Raw genomic sequence first — 12,218 nt, 5'->3', positions numbered from 1 at the left:
CAAACTAGGCTAAGCCAGTTATAACCAGGTCAACAAAATCATTTGAAACGCTTGACAGTAACCAATAATTGCACTCTTGAACCGATTCTAAATGGATTCCAGGTTTGAAGAATAAGACTACTATAGATTCGAGTGCTCAACTTGTAGCTCATTGATCGCTATATTGGTAGCAATTTTACGGGATAGTAACAGCACGGATCCGGATGTGGTATTGGGATTAGATTGAGGAACATTTAGACCACCTGAGAGATGTGCGCCGTGCGATTCGGCATTTCGGAAATGTCTCTGGGGAAAATGGTCGTCGGATGAGATAACACTGAAGTTTCAGCTCCACTAGAATCAGCCAGAGTGGATTTTGGGGAATGTGAGAGCTTCGAAATGCTTAGGAGCCGAAAATGTCTCTTCACTGTAATACATCCTTCTCCTATCGATTTCTTATAACAGTAATCCAAAACACATTCCAATCATCAATTTATCACAAAACTAAATAATTTTTACATATCATTTGCAAAATGTACTTTTCAATTGAATGTGAGTGTGTTTTTTAATGAATTTCAAATCTCAAATTTCGAATTCAAGACTATGAGACTAATTCAATACTTGACACATAAGGCTTGTGTGTGAGATAATAAACAACAGATGCTGGAGGAATGGGATAGCAGATACTAGTGCGATAGCAGATTGCCGATGCAACAATATAGATGCGACCTGATCTCTCACTATTCACCACGTTCTATGCTTCTATCCTCATTTTTGCAGCTGTTTCTGGCGTTTTCTCGTCATATTTTCAACAATTTCAATCTTTTCTTTTTCAGGTGAGTACTGATCAGCCATCCCGAGAAACGCTTACTATAGCAAGGCTTAGTAAGTACAGATGTAGAGAATATACTTTATTCTAGGATTAAGATACTATCTGGAAAGCTGATAAGTAACACGCTGAATGACCAGAAGGTTATTGATAAACTTTAAACCTTCAAATTATCAATAATCATCAAATTGGGAATGTGTATTATTCAATTCATCTGTTAAATAAGTAGGGAATTGAATAAGATTGTTATAGAACTATTACAGATTGTTGTATATGGAGGGGAACCCAGAATGAGTGCCGTTCTCGTCTTGCCATGATAGGTATCGCTAGTATAGAAGCAAATGGGATTACTTTCACTACATTTTCCAAAGAAATCACTCTCACAGGATTTTGTAGCTTCATCTCTAAAATTGAACTCTACAGACCTGTGGTAAGTTCCAGTGGATCCAAAATGCTCCTCTAGTCTACATGGCGAACAAACAGTACTTACTTAGCATTACATAGCACAAGTTCCAGAAGTGGATGGATGGTTCCACTAGGAGTGGTTACGCAAAGTATCAGCAATACTCAGGAACCAACTCAATCATTGTTTCTGTCGAAAATGAATTCCTCTGGATCTTTTGCATGAGCTTCAATCAGAAAGAGAGTGGAAGCCTGGCAGTCAGCAATGGAAATTCCTTATTTCTTTCTAAAAGCATTCGTGAATGAAAGAACTCAGTCACTCAATCACTCTACCTCTTTTAACACACTTTGTCTCTCAGTTATTATTTTCCTCTTTCCTACCTTTCTCCCTTCACTTTGTTCCCATTTTGAACCCCAAAGGTTATTGAAGTCAATTTCTCGAGAGAGATTAATTTCTTTGAAACTCCAATCAGCTAACCTACTAAGGGTTGAATTGAAATGAAACATAGCGCATAATTTTCATGAATATTGTGCATCCACTTCCAATGTCATCTTTCAAAAAGTGACTCTGTTACATTATCTCCAATTTATTTGATCAATTCATAAATATTACCATTAACATATTTTTGTAATCAATATTCTCTCATAGTATGCTGATCGCTTTATATTAATTCTTAAGCACTTCATACCCCATAGTGCGCCACTCAATAGTGCTGCAACAATTTCCTAGCAATAAAATCAATATCTTCATAACTAGAGTATGTTGAATAACATACTAATTTTATTTAAAAAATTCTTTATTCATTTTCTTGTAACACTGTTGTTAATTGGTGAATAAATTTGATTTGATTTGATGTAAAACTGCTTGCTAAGGTTTAAGGCTTGCTAAATAATATGTTATTATTTGATACTTCTGACAAGAGTTCAATTTCCTCTTGGTCAGTAGATGTTAATGAATTCTATTAACAGTGGATTGAAGAGTTCGAGTGAATTAATGATTCTTCAATAGTAATATTGAATATCAATGCATTATATTAATAAATAACAGCACATGTGCTACAACCAATAATTTGTCTAGCAAATTAAATAAATGGAACGTCGTCTTACTCGCTTAAGGGTTTTATTTCTGTATCCAATGATCTTCAGCTATTTTGCATCAGGAAAATTAGCCTTACCAGCTGATTCTGAAGTTAAATCCAGGATATCATTCCATAGGAAGTCCATAAATTATGGTCCAATTTGATATTTGGCAGTATTAGTTATTATAACTTGTAATGCTCCTGATATGACTGTCACCTATTTATTCTCTTATAATTGAATTGATTTGATTCAATGCGAAGTATGAGGAAAATGTACAATATTAAAAAAATATTATCATTTATTGGGAAATCTTACTCTTGATATCATTGTAATGCTGTATCGATTAAGTTATGTTTCAATTTTCCTCCAATCATGTCTACGTTGAATAAAAATAAGTTGTTATATTCTTCTATCATTCGTGCCAGTAAACACATAAATTATGTTATCAGCCACATACACCGTTTTATTAGCTCCCACACAACTAAACGGGCCTCCTCTATACACTATGAGAGTCTGATATGATTAGTAACGACATCCAAAGATCTGGGAACTAATATTACAGAACTGGGAGAAAATATTTTCAATAAAAAGTGTCGAGTAGAACTCTGTTTAGAGAAGTTGGAGAAAAACATTGTTCTATAATTGAATGCGAGTGTTAGTAGTAGGTACATGAGTACTTCGTGTATCGAATAAATTGGATGGTGGAAAGAAATCTCCAATTTTTGCCAAAGTGTCTGTATTATCTCAATGGAAATATTAGTGAAATAATTCCTCATAATGAATGCAATAATGACAGATTATCATTGCTAATGCAGCAGCAATGATTGATTTATGTATTTTCGTGTTGATTAAAGTATTTTTTGATGCTACATCCCTCATTCTGCAAGTAAATAATAAATAAATAAATAAATAATAAATGTTTATTTCCCAAAAAACTAAAACTACAACATCAATTACAAAAATATTAGATAAATTACAATATTACATACAATAGTTAGTTACAAAAGGTTCTTATAATGTGTTCTCTACTTGTTTAGTTTTTCTGTGTGGAAATTGACCTACTCCACTATGGCGTACCATGTTCTAGAGTAGGTTTTGTTAGTTTTTTGTGTGTATTATCAATTAGTTAGTGTCTAGTAAGTCATTAGGTGGTTAGTTGTTATTTGAAATAATGTTTTCTATGTTCTGTCTTCCTTTGCTCATTAACCAATTGTGTACTATTGCTTTGAACTTTCTAGGAAGATTAATCTGTTTAAAGTTTGCAGGAAGTAGATTATATAATTTTGGTGCTAAATGATTGAAATGTCTCTGGTATAGTGCCTTCCTTGCAAGTAGTTGATGATTATAATAATTCAATTGATAATTATAATTGATTGATTGGAATAATCGAGAAGTTAATATTCATAAGATTTGACGCAGGTATTGATAAAGAATTCATTCATAATCGGTCTCTCTTTGAAGAGTATGTGCATTTATCTTTTTTGATAGTTTCATTGACACAAACTTGTTTCTCAAAGCCCATCTCAGCATAAAATATCACAGGTTGTAGCTCACTTGTAGCAAAGATAAACTATAGATTTATTTTCTCTCTTTGTGGTAACATTCACGTTTTAAAGTCAGCATCTTCATCTGATTAACATGAGTTTGCCATCCTTGTCTGTCATTAGATAAAGAAGATATCTCTATGCTCTATCCTTTCCCAAGTCTAGATAGTTGCTAAATTTAATGTGCTAACAAAATATGTATTCCTAATTATGAAAACATATTCTATTCTCTTGATGCATATAATGTATTTGGAGAAGAATTTATCATCATTCACAAGAAACAGTTGATAATGAATAAGATAAATCAGGATATAATAATAATAATTCGAATCACAACTGTTTATACTATAGAAAGATGTGAAAAAAACGTGCCAAGAGCACAACAATAATTTTCTTTGATTTCCTCTGACTTAAAACCGTGAATTCTACTATACAACAGACAATGATGAAATATGATATTGAAACTTAAGTTTAATGTGAATAAAACTAAATAGAGAACATAAACTTTCCTTCTTCCACTCCAGTTTTAGTTTCAGTGTTCGGTTTTTGTTCGACTTCAATGATAATGATTTAAAGGTTTTGCTCACCTCTGAAACTGAGCCAAATGGAGTGAATATGGTTGTTATATAGGCTCAAATACGGTATTCAGCCTACGATATATTATATATTGGTTGAAGAAATCATAAATCCAAGTCTTTTGGGTCCAGTATCCTGCAACAGAGCTTGAACCCTTTCACGTCCAGAGAAAAGGGAATGATATTCATAGCTCAGAGCTAAGCCGCTATAATGTTTGGCCTAAAACCAAGCTCTTGAAATGGAAATTGGTCTCCTTCAGTGGTTCACAAACATGAGTCCAATTCTAATGGCAGTGTTTCTGACATCCATATGATTCATGGAAAAGCTGATTACTATTCTGCCTATTCTCCAACTTCATATGTGATTCTCTCATTGTGATTCACTCTGATCTGTCAGCATTGGTTTAGTCGAAAGCATTGATGTTAAATATAAGGAATGCTGATCAGCCTGTTCCCTCAGTAGGTTTCTTATTGAGATTCACTTGAATGTGTTAGCAGTTAGCATTGGTTCATTGGTTCAGTGGGACAGTATGATGAAGTGGATCCCACCATAGACCAAGAGTAAAAGCTTTTTATTATTGGCGCTGATAGAACTATGAATTATCTCCAAATGGGAAGCGTCTATCATTGTAAAAAGTAAATTCAAGTGATTGATGTCAATAAATGCTTTACTCATGCTGATTATTACAAAGATTATCTACACATTGTCTAAACAAAGATCAGACCATTCAAGACTAGAAGTCTGGTCTTTACCTTATTCATAAGGTAAATTATGCAAACAAACAATTATTTTCTCTCATAATTTCATGTTGTATTAATGTGCACAGTATATAAATTTTGAATTGAATTAAAAAAATATTCATGTCATAAAAATCTTCACTCATAAATGTATTTTTGTGAAGTTTGTGATTCTGTGATAAATGAATTATTATAAATATAATAGATGAATAAATATATTTTGATAAATAATTACATTGAAATTTGGAGATCAAAATAGGAGAGCTTGCGCTGGAGTGATGGTCTTGGTTGATCAGAGATGGAAAAATAGAATAGAGAGTTACTACTTTGTTAGTGAAAGAATAATAAGGGTCAGATTCAAGATGGACAGAGGTTACCTGACTCTATTTGGCTCATATGCTCCTGAAGAAGGAAAGGAACAGGCAACGATAGAATTCTATGAAGAATTACAGAAACAGTTGACCGCATGCAACAAAGCAGACTATGGTGATTGTAGCTGGAGATTTGAATGCTCGAGTAGGAAACCAGCCGATACCACAGGTAGGAACATTTGGGGAGTATCACCTGGATGAGAATGGTAGACAGTTGCGAGACTTTTGCACATACAACGAGCTGAAGATTACAAATACATTCTTTGGAAATAGGATATACACAAATATACCTGGAAAGGGAGAGGATACAGATCTCTGATTGATTATGTGATTGTGAACAAGAAACTGTCCGGACAGGTCCAGGATACCAGAGTGTATAGAGGTAGTGATGTGGCCAAATTTAAATTTATTTTGTCAATCAAAACAATTGCAATTTCAAAGAAAATAGTATACATCACAGAAAATATAATCAGAAAAATCCTTAATAACAAAAAATGAAATGGAATTAATCATATAACATGAGCTAAGTTTACCAAGAATGTATAAATGGGAAAATATATCAGTAATGTATACAATAATACTTATAATTTAAAAAATGATTTGACAAATTTTACTGAGGGCAAAAAGATGTAAAATTTTCGTCCGTTTTTATAATAATACTTATAATTTAAAAAATGATTTGACAAATTTTACTGAGGGCAAAAAGATGTAAAATTTTCGTCCGTGCTCAGGAGTTGAGATAAGTCTTTATACAGTGTTATGAAGAGTGGCCATGCAGTGTTGAAATCCCAATAACCAAAAAAAAAAAAAAAAAAAAAAAAATGGAAATGGAATTATTATCAAGAAGAAAAATAAAGAATAATAGAAACTGAGAATTTCTGTTTGTAAAGGGAAAGAAAAAAGAAAAACAGTGATGAATGATACATTAAAGTAGTTGCTCATCATTATCCAGGCAACAATGAATCAACCACTCGATACCAACCCTCAATCTCATCAATACAATGAGTAAGCAAAAACCTCCTAAGATTGACTTTGAAATGATGCCTCAGGAATGCTGAATCAATGATGTCTCGAGGCAACCTGCTGTAAAATCTGCCTTGCAAAAAGAGGAAAGATTTTTGGAAAAATGTCAAAAACGGCCTTGGAGTGCATAGCCTCTCCATTACTCTTGTACTGTAATGCCTTTCTGCTTGGATGAACGCGCCGCGCCATCTTCAGTACCACTCAACAACTGAATGATTACTTTGAAGACATACAAGTATCTTGGAGGCATCACATCCAATGATTGACAAGCATTCAACAAGTCGCCACGTCTACATCCTTCATCAATGAGGCAGATCATAGACTTCTGAAGAGTGATGAGTGATTTCAGGTGAGTCATATATGTGCTGCCCCAGCACACCAGTCAATAAGAGAGACGAGATAGAGACAATGCAAGATAGATATTCCTTAAAACGAACCTTGGACACAATCTTTCCAAATGATGCAATCTGCGTAGTAGGCATCGAGTATATTTCTTCATAGAATCAATATTACTCTTCCACATCATATTATCATTAACCGATAGGCCAAGATATTTGTCTACTTGAGATTGCTTTATTACCCCACATCCAAAATGATCATCAGCACATCCAACACTGTGGAATTTCAGGGGACTGAGAAGTCTGAAAGAACAAGATATTCCAAAGTTCAGATATGAAGTCTTCTCGATATTGAGATTTAATTTGTTGAAACTGAACCATAGAGACAATAGTTTTAAATCATGGGACATGATTGTCTCCATTTACCTCAACATCTGATCAAGTTCCATAGGATAGGGTCATGTCATCTGCAAATACTGTGAATTTCCCCTTGAAGGGGCCTGAGTAGAGGTCATTGATGTAAATCAAAAACGAAATCGGCCCCAAAACTGATCCCTGGGGAACTCCTCAGGTCATTTCCTGAAAGGAGCTCATTTTGAAGCCCACCTTCACAGCTTGAGAACGTCCATGTAGATACGAATGGAACCACGCTAAGGGCAAGCCACGCACGCCAGCCAGCTCCAATTTTCGCAGCAGAATCTCATAATTCACAGTATCGAATGCCTTCTGGATGTCCAAGAACATTCCAGCATCTCTTTTTATATCCTTTCTGTTGATGTTGTTTGAAATCTCTGAAATGAATTTTCTCAGAGCCAGCTCTGTGCCCAAGCCTCTCTGAAACCAAACTGGCTCTTTGAGAAAAAATTGAATGAATTCAAATAGCACATCATTCGAACCTTATTAACTTTTCGAACAGAATTGCAACAATTGATACAGTGATATGTATCTATAATTCTGAACATCCTTAGAGTTTCCCTTCTTGGAAGTTGGTATAACCTTAGCCATATTTAGTTTACTTGGAAAAGTGCCCTCAGAGTGACTCAAGTTGAATATGTGAGCAAGAACTGGACTGATGATATGGCAGATCTTTTTAAACATCATTGAGCTATATCCATCAATGCCTGGGGATTTTGATTTATTCAAACTACGTAGGCCTATAATTCCATCAATTTCCATGGAGTGAATTGGAGACCAGTTCAATGGATAAGTACAGCGATCATCCGTGAATGAGTTGTAGTAATCATCAATAATTAATAATGATGGAAAAGGTGGTGGGGCAACTGACTTGGGAGAATCAATAAAATAGTTATTGAATAAATCAGCAATTCTCTGTTCATCCTTTACTACTTCATTGTTGTTTACAACTTTTGAAACACTTTGCTTTGATGAACCTCTACCTACCAATTCATTTATTAGTCTCCATTGCTTTTTGGAATCCCCCTTTGTGCATTCAAAACAATCAAAGTAGTACTTCTCTTTGGCAATTCGTATTCACCGCTTAATCTTACATCTGAGTTCAACAAATTCATGTCTCAGCCTAACATTACTTGGATCATTTTTGAGCCTCCTATATAACCTATCCCTCGATGCTATTGCCTCACACAGACCCTCCCTCATCCAAGGCTTCAGAAGTCTACCTCTGTGATTTTTAATGTTGATTTGATGCTTGGATGTCCGAATAGCATCATCTGGAATAGAGCAGAAGCTGTCATAAGCCATGTCGGTGTGAACAGATTCATAGACGGCCGACCAACTCTCATGCTCTAGTACACCTATTAGACGTTCCCAGTCGATCCTCTCAAATATTTTTTGCTCGGAATTCGCATTTGGCTTGGCGAGAGCAATAGAGAAACAAATTGCTCCATGATCACTTATAGTAGCCTCAACAACTGCAGACCGCACTGATGAAGGTGGCATACCTCTGAACAGGATATGATCGATGCATGTCACAGAACGCTCAGTCACACGAGTATCAATATTGATTAAATTTTCAAGACCTACCGAGGCTATTATCCCGAGATATTTATCAGCAACCCTATCAGGCCTATTAAGATCAATGTTGAAATCACTAAGACATATCAATATATCACTGTTTATATCCTGCAGAAATGTATCATAGCTGTCTAAAAAACGGTCAACTGCGACTCTATGCCATCTATGGATTCCAACAACAGTAAATTTAACATCATTGTGAGCACAATTAAAGACGAAGCAGTCAGATCTTTCAATATTAATCTGTACTAGGTTACAAGAAAACTCATTTTTATGATAAATTATTATGCCACCGCATCTATCATCTGCACAAGCAGACACAGGGGCATAGCCCTCAATTTCAAACACATCAATATTCTGATCCAAGCTTCGGAGAGAATTTTAGAGTCCGGTTTCCTTGACATATTACTCAAATATAATAATAATTCGTCATACTTTCTATTCACACTCTGGATATTCATATGGAAGAAAGTAACTCCATCCTTACTACAAATGTATTCAACATACTCATTCACTGATGAAATATATTTACATTCAAAATCGGGATTCATGATTTAGTATTTGACATAAAAGAGTTTGCGCTCTATGACAAAAAGATTAATGAGAAATGGGTGAATACGCTGAAAATGGAAAAGGAAGGCAACATCTTTTTGATGTGTTACAAATGAGACGAGTCAAGTTCAAGTGAGACGTTATGAGTTGTATAGAATCTTAAACACATAGAAGATTGAAAAAGAGCAAAATTGGATTACAATACTTTAAAGAAGAGAGTCCTAGAAAAATGAGAAAAACAAAATAAGCAGGTACCGTTCCTACGGTTAGGAAAAAATAATATACAATAAATGGAGATATTGATATCAAGAAAACATTATTGACAAAGATCTTATCGTTCACATATCAAGTTGAGATTAAGTGAAGTGTCAAAGAATTCAAAAAATAAAATACTTGTATTGAGAAATCTAAATTCAATGCTATAAGGAAGAAAAAAACTTCATACAGAAATGAGAAAACCGAATAAAGCAAGGAAATGATAAGAATATAATATTAATAAAAATAAAGATATCAACGAAACGGCATTGAAAGAGAAAGCATCATCTAATTATTAATAGTTATATCCAGTGACCATTTCCTCGTGGTTCCCAAAATTAATTTGTGGACAAGATGGAGGAAAGCGAGTAAACCTCAAAACGAAGCAGAGAACAAATTATTCAAAGTGTATCTTCTGCAAACCAAATTCAAATTGAGTTTATTCACAGAAATCATTTCAAATACAGTACACATGTATAAATAATATAAATAATTGTGAATTTTCCCCACATAGACAAGTCTGTGTGTGGAGAAAGAGTTCTAATGAAACACAACTTGGTACTAAAAAGAAAATTATAAATATTTACAATATAACTTGAAAAATAAAAGTTGATTAAATTTAGTGGAGAAAGTATATATGTTTTGAATTGAAGTAGTACAATATAACTATTATGGTATATAGCTTTAACATGGCACACAAGATAAAATTTAGAACTTGAACAATGATAAATTATGAGAAATATATTGATTATATATATATATATATATATATATATATATATATATATATATATTATATATATATATATATATATATATATATATAATGAATACAAGATAAATATATGCATAGTATCAAAATCGGTAAGAGGAGTAGATGAGCTGATCAGTGACATCCCTGCCGGTTTCAAATAACCACATATTTAAAAATCGTTTGTATAATGTCAAGGCTAAAGGGTTCTATTTGCTTTATGCAGGCGGGTATATTTCTATGAAGAATGTGTCATATGTAATGACTATTAAATCTATTGCAATTGCTAACTAATCTGGGTTGTAGAATTCCAAATATATTCATATTTCGTGTTTGATAAGGATGGATAAGAGGATTGAATATTGCATTTTTATTACTTCGGATGTAAATTAAAAGTGATTTTATGTATAGCTGTCGCACATCAAGGACCTGAAATTCTTGATAGGCCAGTTCTGTTGAATAGTGACTATCCTGAGTCAAGCAAGTCTTTATGATTGCTCGCTCTGCAATTCCGACATCTCTCAAAGTGAACGAGGACGCTCCACCCCAGGCCAGGATTCCATAATTTATAATTGATTGAACATAGGCGAAGTATGACCTTCTCAATTGATTGACTGAAAGAACCTCCCTCAACTGTCGAGAAGCATATATTAGTCTATGAATGCGACATTTGAGGTATTCCATATGAGGAGTCCAACAAAGCCTGCAATCTATGAAGACTCCAAGATATTTGTATTTTCCACCTGTTCAAGCATCTCACAATTACAGGTAAGTGACAGGTGGTCATTACATGAGTGAAGCTTGAGACATTCTTGAACTGGCATACTATTTTTCATAGAATATATTGGCAAATATTTGGTTATAGCAACATTGAGTGTGAGTTTATTTTGATCGAGCCACTTCTTCACATGAAAAAGGTCTTTTGAGGCCTCACTGAATGCGTCTTGCCAAGTACGTACACAGGAAACCAATGCAGTATTGTCGGCAAACAGGAACAGTTTGCCATTCAACTGCAATTTACTTATATTATTTATATAAATTAGGAAGAGTATGGGACCTAGTGTGCTTCCTTGTATAACTCCATAATCAACGGGCATAGAGGCACTACCAATTCCATTTATATAAACTGACTGTTTCCTGCTCTGGAAGTAGCTCTCAATGAATCATCTCTGATTCCATAGAGCTCCATTTTTCTCAAAAGCTTCAGTCTATCCACAGAGTCAAATGCTTTTGCAAGATCTAGAAACGTGATTAAAACATGTTTCCGATCTTCCACCATCTGCGTGATCTCTTTTGTTATATCAAACAGAGCATGTGATGTATTTTTATCCATCCTAAAGCCATATTGATTATTTGCTATTATGTTATTTGTTTCTAAATAGTTCTGTAATTGGTTTTTCACTGCTTTTTCGAGGATCTTTGAAAATATGCTTAGCATAGAAATGGGTCTGTAATTACTTATAAGATTTTTAGTACCAGATTTAAAAATAGGAATGACTTTTGCCATTTTAAAAGCATTTGGAAACTGGCCTGTTCGGATACTGACATTAATAATGTGAGGAAGAGGCTCAATCACCACGTCAATCGGTCAATGTGTTATTTTATGAATTTTGAATCAATGTTATCAAGCCCCGGAGCAGAGCCACCACGCATCCCCTTCAAGATCTCCCAGATGTCCTGTTCGTCAAGTGGTTGCAGCCTGAAAGTGGAATTAACAATGTAATCATCATCATTTACCACTTCAGGGCCCCTTTCAGGAATTGTATCAGCCAATTCAGCACCTTCATTT

At 34.3% G+C, this 12,218-nt stretch overlaps 1 protein-coding gene across 9 annotated transcripts in view; it reads left to right on the top strand.

Annotated features, from left to right (window-relative positions):
* Positions 1-12,218, top strand: part of LOC111052018 (gonadotropin-releasing hormone II receptor) — a 352,206-nt gene that overhangs the window by 122,238 nt on the left and 217,750 nt on the right. The window contains exon 2 of one of the 9 annotated variants that reach the window (XM_039421483.1): positions 816-864. The exons of the other annotated variants lie outside the window; for them this stretch is intronic. The gene's annotated coding sequence lies outside the window, so the exon portion shown is untranslated. The remainder of the gene's footprint in view (positions 1-815; positions 865-12,218) is intronic. 9 annotated transcript variants of the gene reach the window in all.

The sequence above is a fragment of the Nilaparvata lugens genome, chromosome 2 (assembly GCF_014356525.2).
Source record: "Nilaparvata lugens isolate BPH chromosome 2, ASM1435652v1, whole genome shotgun sequence".
NCBI classification, from domain to species: domain Eukaryota; kingdom Metazoa; phylum Arthropoda; class Insecta; order Hemiptera; family Delphacidae; genus Nilaparvata; species Nilaparvata lugens.
This window is presented reverse-complemented; position numbering and strand designations above follow the sequence as displayed.